At 47.2% G+C, this 7885-nt stretch overlaps 1 non-coding gene across 1 annotated transcript; it reads left to right on the forward strand.

Moving 5' to 3' along the window:
• Positions 1 to 381: 381 nt before the first annotated feature.
• On the forward strand, positions 382 to 455 carry TRNAN-GUU (transfer RNA asparagine (anticodon GUU)). The gene has a single exon. It is a non-coding gene; the product is annotated as a tRNA-Asn (tRNA).
• The last annotated feature ends 7430 nt before the right edge of the window (positions 456 to 7885 follow it).

Here is a 7885-nt window from a genome sequence, read left to right on the forward strand (position 1 = left end):
CCCCAGCCTCGCTCAAAAGCAGATGAGCCACTGCCACCCCTCACATGTGCAGCCAGGGGGCGTACAATCACACCAGGCAAAGCCCTATAAATAGCACCGGGGCTTACGAGCCCCCGGCGCTATATATAGGGCCTTTGAAGTGGGAAGACGGGACTGCATTCCACTGCTTTACAAGGGTTGCGCGCCCGCAAGGGTTTCTTTACCAGAGAGCCTTTTCCGCTGGTGTTGGCAAGATTGGAGACAGTCGGCCCGGCTCGGCTGCGGGCCCGCGCGTCTGGCGGTATGCCAAGATCAGGAGATACGTCATCACTTTTGTGCCAGTCGGCGGACACAGCTGTGATGCCATCGCAGGTTTTTTCGCTTGTTTCTGTGTTTCCACGGGCCTCCGTGGCGCAATTGGTTAGCGCGTTCGGCTGTTAACCGAAAGGTTGGTGGTTCGAGCCCACCCGGGGGCGGCCCTTACAGGTCAGCTTTGGAAACTGACATGTAAAGTGCTTTAGTTGCCGACGGGTTTCTCGCAGCCAATCGATACCGTGCGCTCTCGTGCCAAAAACTGGTACTGATGCGACACCTCGACGTCTCATCTTCGCGAGGGCTGGCTTTCCCGCTGGTATCATATATGTACGGATATGGGGCGCCAGCAGCCCCTTTAAAACAAGATTGATTTCATGAGCACTGTCACACATATGCAGGGACCCAAAATTTTAGCTGCTGCCCTTGCACGCCCAAATTTCTCCACAAAGTCTTGACATCATGATACTTAACAGGTTGGGTGCGACTGGAGGTGGACGCAATGTACATACCGAATTGAGACCATAAAGCTGTTTGGCCGTAAAACATGCTACTTTACACGCAGAGTTGCGTGTCTAGAATTTTCCTTAGCACCAAGACCTGCCATCATGCTTCACCAACGTACCCTGCAATAGTTCCGCGCCACCACTAACGCCTCACTGCCCGCGGCAAGACCATCGAATTCCGCAAGCAACCAAGTAAATGATGTGTTCTAGGCACCATGAAAGGTACGCTTTTGAACAAACAGTTTCGGTTTTTGATATGTGCATAGCAGCTCATGTTGCTTACGATATCCACTTTATTGTATGCGCACAATGCACATGTTCATAATCACCAGCCCGGGTACATACCTCACGACTTCCTTCGAACCGATTTTGATTGGGTTTGTCAAAATACTGGCCGGATTTCCCGGGAAGGCTTACGAGCTGCACTATGCTGTTAAACACCCCATAATTTCTGTGACGGCAGGCAATGCTGCTGCAGTTACATCGATGCGCATACATGCAGCAGTGATCGCAAAATCCAGTGACCAATAAGCACACCTAGGGTGAGGAAGGTGCCGCAGGATCGTTCACATGGAACCGCTGAACAGTGCAGTTTCACACTGGCCTGGAGGACATGAGGCCGCCCACAGATCGTCACCATGTTCGGACTATGCACAAAAACCGTACACCTGCCGGCAATTGGCGGCTCGGTCCCATGTAGTGAGCTCCGGTGTTCCGCGATCAGACCGCTATTGTATGGAGGTGGAGGGGTGTACAGAATCCCTTCCTGGCCTCGCCAAAGGCGAGGTATCTCTCGATGCGCACTGCCAATGCCAAGTCTCTACAACCTTTCAGTCGTTATTACAGTTTTCTACGACCAAGTCTCTGCAACCTATATAGCCATATAAGACAACAGGTTCTTGAGAACCTTAGAAATAGGTGTAATTCACGGAAAACATCGCGGCAAGACGGCCCGATGTCATCACCGGAAAGACTTTCTTTACATTTATGAAAGGTGGTCTGGTGCTCAGAACTTTTCCCTCGACATGTCACGGAAAATGTAGGAAGTGCACTGCCAGGATGTCCTTACACCTTAAAGGGAGTGTTCCACATTTATGTGCAGTTTTGAACTGAAATAGCCCACTGAGCTTACACGACCCGAACAGTCATGCTGGTGACTGGAAGCCCCGAGCATGCGAGAGCTGGTTGACCGGACGGCCCACTGGGATGTCCTTCCTAATAGCTTGCACGACCCTAACCAGTCATACTGATGACTGGAAGCCCCGAGCAGGTGAGAGCTAGTGACCCGGACGGCCCCGCTGGGATGTCCTTCCTAATAGCTTGCACGAACCCTAACAGTCACGCTGATGACTGGAAGCCCCGAGCAGGCGAGAGCTAGTGACCGGACGGCCTACTGGGATGTCCTTCCTAATAGCTTACACGACCCTAACAGTCATACTGATGACTGGAAGCTCCGAGCAGGTGAGAGCTAGTGACCGGACGGCCTACTGGGATGTCCTTCCTAATAGCTTGCACGACCCTAACAGTCATGCTGATGACTGGAAGCCCCGAGCAGGCGAGAGCTGGTGACCAGACGGGCTGCTGGTATGTCCTTCCCAATATATTGCGCGACCAACGCTTTGGCGAGAGTTTAAAGTTGATGCAAGCAAAAAAAAAACAAACTATTGCGCTCGTGATCTTTTTGGCACTATGAGTTGAAAGGAGGCACTGGTTAGAGGACGTTGTCAAGCAAGCAACAGCTATGTTAAAAAATGCGACGCTTGTAAAGCCGCGCTCATGGTTAGATTCCTTCGCAGATTTAATAAGCACACTGTCCAAGATTTCAGTCCCGCTGAAAATTAACCAGCAAAAAGTGAGTCAGGTCCACACCTCGGCACTCTCTTTACGATGCAAGCAGGGTGAAACGGATAACACGGTACTGTACTCTGGCCGGAATCGCACCGCATTATAATTCTTCCCCATAACTGCGAACTGAGAAAGCAGTCCCCATACCACAAATGCGGAGAGCGGAAGTGTGCATCTTCCCATCCCAGTCGTATGAGCGTGGCCTTGAGCGTATCCGCTCTCATTCGATGAGAGCAGATTAATGGCAGGGAAGGACTTAACGGCCCACCAAATTTTGGCTAGGTTGGACTAGAATTTGTGTTTCCTCTGACCCATCTTAACAGAAGCCAAAAGTACGGTCTGTTGATGTTTGTTTGATTTGGTGGTCTGCTGATGTTTCAGCAGTCTAAGACTTTTTCTTTGAACGTTCTATGGCTTGTTGCATGTTTTTGTCGAATTCCTTTGCTTTGTTTATTTAAAAAAATCCTGTGGAATGCAAGCGTAAACTACGGCATCAAAACATTGGTGCTCGTACTCATTACACTATTATGAAAGTGCCATTCCTTAATGTATTCTGTTTCAGCGAAATGTCATAAGATGTGAAAAACAATTCTTCGTCATGTTAAGGATATTACGTTTGATACCAACTTCAAACGAGTGGTCTTTATTTGCCGGGGGCATCTTTCAATGACTCTTAAGTTCCAGTTTTGGTGAACTGAATTTTTCACTTCTTTATAATATTTTGTGATGACATTTTTCACTCCCATCCCAGTTCAAAAGCGATTCTATCTCTCTGAGCGTATCGCAGTGCTTGCTGTCAGAGTGTTTTCGCATATCGCAGGTATCTGTAAGGAAAATACTAAACGAAAAAGAACTTAAGCACAGAAAGCAAACAAAGACACCAGAGGCTTCTGGAGTTCGAAGAATGAATCAGAAGGGCTGCATTCGTAACGTGCCCCAAGGGCCGATGTCCAGAAGAGAGGCCAAATGTATTGTAATGGAGATCAGTTCTACGTTATCCGTTCTAGCACTTGCATTCCAGCCCATACAGACCCGCCTCCTAAAGAGCTCGTCTTATGTTCGGGATATTTCGTGGTACAAGCTTTACCCTTGCTTAAAACACGCTACGGTGGTGATGTTCTTGCAATGTTGTTGAACTTTGACGTTCGTGATAGCCATTTTCCAGCCTTGTAAAGCCGTTACACTTAAAACCAGCCACCTTATATATATATATATATAATCTGCTTCATATTGCAATCATATTTTTGTCTTGATCCAAGACATTATCCTGTGAAAAAAATGCAAACTTTTTACACTGGTCTAACGTATAAAAGAGTTGGGATTAAAATACAACATGTAAGGTACCTACAGGATGCTATGCCGTACAAAATCAACATAAAACCAATCGCGATATCTTCAGGAACCAAGTGTTATAGCATTGCATGAAAATGTTTTGCATTTCCTTGGTCCAGTATTCCTTTTTTGTCCATATTCATTGGGGGTGGGGGGAGGGGGGAATGAAAAGGGCATTGGGCGGACTCATGTCAGCATCAGTATACAAAGTGACGCCCCTGGTCCTGGGACATGCAAACAACGGGAACAACGGGAAAAGGCCCTGCATAAAGCACCACGATTCGTGAGGCTGTGAACAGGAAGACGGTACAGCAGTCAGCGTGTTGAGGACATTGTGTGTTGGGCCAGCACTTGAGCAAGGGCTCGTTTCCCGCTGCTGTGGCAGTGTCAGGAGATGCGTCATTCCTTCCCGGCCGGTCGACGTATCGAAATGGACCAAGGAACCACAAGGATTTTGAATTAAATTTGACAGAGCATGGGCCTCCGTGGTGCTTTTGGTTAGCGCGTTCGGCTGTTAACCGAAGGTTGGTGGTTCGAGCGCACACGGGAGACCCGCGTTGGCCCGGCTTGAAGGAACTGAAATGCATGGTTGTATTGCTGGACAACAGGGGGTCTCATCACCAATCGGTTATTATAGTGGACCGCTCGTGCCTAAAATCAACATCACGTCGGTATCACCGACGCCGCCCGCCGCCACAATATCTCAAATGCCAGGGATATAAGCACCTCAGACCCCTTACTGAGTGGAATATTGCTGTGCCCGAGATGCGTGCGGCTATGGCCTCTGGGGTGCGCGCGACGTTTTAATATTTACTCGGGTGGGGAGTCAACTTGACACCCGAAGGTTTTACCGAAAGGATTTCCGAGCGGCGCGACATAGCCGCGCTAAATTTTGCATAGCTGTGGACAATTGAACAGGAGATTGCTTGGTATACATCTTCATGATAGCTTCCTAGGCGACACAACAGCTGAATTAACAAATTTGATTGACGTAGGGTTAGGGGCAAGAATCATCTCCAGGTAAAAACAACCTGTTTCATTGCTCTACAGCGTGCGTTATGGGGTAGCTTCTGGTGTTCATTTTGGATTTATTGATAACAGGAGCCGTATTATAAATTTTCCATGCAATTTTTAGAAGTTAGACTACGTCACCGACCTAGAATGACCCAGGGTAACATTTGTTTTAGGGAGCATGCTGCCTTGCAAAATCATTGACGCTTATTAAATGCAAAAATCAAAACAGTTCTTTAATGTTTTGGTCACCATGACCTTGGAAAGTTCGTGAAAGGTCATTGGCCTTATGTGAGCATCGGTGACCTAATCCTTAGAGCAGGTGTTCAGGTTTGCGGTGGTTGCACGAGAAGTTCTGGGATACTTTGGACATATGCCTGGAATATGATCTTGTTTGACGTTATTTAACCCGAAGATCGTGACCTAGGAACGTCAATTCGTGACAAAAATACGTTCACGTACAGGCCAACACACCCTGTAAATCTAGTGTCTCTTGGTCCCATTTTCTGAGATGTCGTGGAAGGGGGCATATTGACCCCCACCAAAGTGAAGGGCATACAACCGGCCACCCAGGCGCGTGTTAATCCAACTGTGGAAACCATGTCCACAGGTAACTGTCGAAACGCGATCCATCTGGCCAGTTTGCCCTTGTTTGGAATTTGGCCGGATGCCGATGAAACATCTGCTGGCAAATACTAGGCTGGTGTCAACCTGACCCGTGCGGCCGTGCCGAAGCGCCGGACGGGACGTAAAACCCGTCGCAGCTCCCTCTGAGAGGAACGTCGTACGGAATATCTTGCCATAAAGTGGATCGGCTTACTTTAGATCATAAACTGGGCGTTGCAGTCAGCTGACAGGCAACAAAGTACGCTTGATATTGGTCATGGGTATAGCACCCTGTGTAGTAAAGCATGGCATGCAACATTTCTGCTATCGGGAAGGTGAGGCGCATCAATGTAAACTCCAAAAAGGAGAAGGAATACAGCGTGTTGGAGCCCTGGGATAAAATGGTGGGATTAAAAATGGCAAAGTCCACCCTCCTTTAGTTAATGTCGGGTTGCTGCGATAATTCAGCATTTTTAGTGTAATGCTGACATAATTTACATTTTGACAATAATGAATTTTGCTGTCAGCGGAATGGAATAAGACCACATAACTTGTGTCATTAGCCACCTTCTAATGATATCTGAGCCCACTACCGGCATTTCGAAGCCGGTTGGTTTTCACAACGGGAAAATCAGAACAAACCAACTGCACCTAGCCTTCACAGACACTTTCAGGCAAGGCAAGCGGAGTAGGTTGATGGCCATCAACTGGATGTGAATTATTGTCATCTAACCGCATTTTCACCCATGGCCACCGACATAAAACGACTAATGCACCTTACATGAGTCTCCATATGGGTGGTGTCATGCGATAATTTAGGTAACGAGTCGTTAAGGCTTACATTATACAAAACATTATGCATTATGCTTGCTGATATGTTTCTCTAGAGTGGGCCAGTGACCATCTTTCTGAAATCGTGATATCGCAACAGCCTCCGCCTTCTCAGAAGTCGAGCTGAGTCAGTTACCCCGAATGACGTCATGTGACGCGATGCGTCCATAGTTCCCATCTACCAATGCAGATATGCTTGAAATAAAGAGCTGTGTACAGTATCGGATTATGTCAGGGTATGAGGGTGAAATATATCAGGGTCAGGTCACAGCAGGATAGGGTGTCATGTCAGAGGGTTGCAAGCATGTAAACGAAGCATCGTTATCTGTGAGAAGTTCGGGTCAAAGGAGGTCCCCGCGTCCAGGTGAATTAGTGAGTCTGATCCCGGTGCACTGGGAACAAATAAGACTGGTGATCTCCGGTGACATTTCTGACCTCAAGAAACTCCCTAACTGCCCCGAGTGCTTAATCTGAATCAAATCATAGATATCCGTATACTTTGACCGTGATGAAAGCTTTCGGGCAAACTAATTCATTAAACAATTCATTTTGCTTTGTTGCGCAAAGTTTAAATCGTTAGCCCCGCTGTGGAATGAATAGACCTTCAGGCAATTTTATCACTTGATGCGTCACCCTATGACCAAAAATTACTTAATCAGATATCACTGGAGAGTTAATATCAAATACGTTACGGTGGCATTCCCCGTATCCCTAAAACGTGTGGCTGTTAGTAATGCAATTTTTGTTTTCATACGCAATGCGTTTCATTACATTTACTTTTGATCCCACCAGAACAATATTGTTATTTTTGAAAAATGACTTTGCTACATTGGCGTTCAGTCGAGCGTTGATCTAAACTGCCAGCATGTTGCCGACACAGCCCGAAAGCAATGTACTCCGTCGGCATTCTGCTGTTGTGAGCACTATAACCCAGTGGCGGACAGAAATAATCCAGGATTGAAGGAGCCACAGTTACCATTAAGTTTGGCGATTGTGCTTTGGACTATGGCCTGAAGATAACAAAACCGGTGAGACCATTTTCAACTGCGACAAATGAAGCTGACAGCTGAAAGGATTCCACTTTTATATAGATAAGACAGTAGCATTAGCCTTATTCCTCGAAGAAAAACCAAGAGAATGGAGATAACGTTGGGTTGATATTTCAGCAGAATGCCTTTATCCAAACAATCACTGGGGTGTGATGCCGCTTCATACACTTCAGCCATTGTTTCGATAAAAGCATGTTGCCAAAATGTTACCCGACTATATCTCAATTCTCCTGATTTTTCTCCAAGGAATAAGGCTAACGCTACCGTCCTACCTATGTGAATACTGTTCCTCGCCAGTGTACTGAAAAACTAAGGGAATTCCACTTTTGCGTCCGATCGTCAGGTACTACGCTTCAGCTCAAACTGCTGCCGCAATTCAAGTGCCAGTGGTGAGTAATCTGCTCACATACGGCC

Source organism: Pollicipes pollicipes, unplaced genomic scaffold (genome assembly GCF_011947565.3).
Source record: "Pollicipes pollicipes isolate AB1234 unplaced genomic scaffold, Ppol_2.1 Scaffold_3447;HRSCAF=4054_pilon_pilon_pilon, whole genome shotgun sequence".
Taxonomy (NCBI): Eukaryota; Metazoa; Arthropoda; class Thecostraca; order Pollicipedomorpha; family Pollicipedidae; genus Pollicipes; species Pollicipes pollicipes.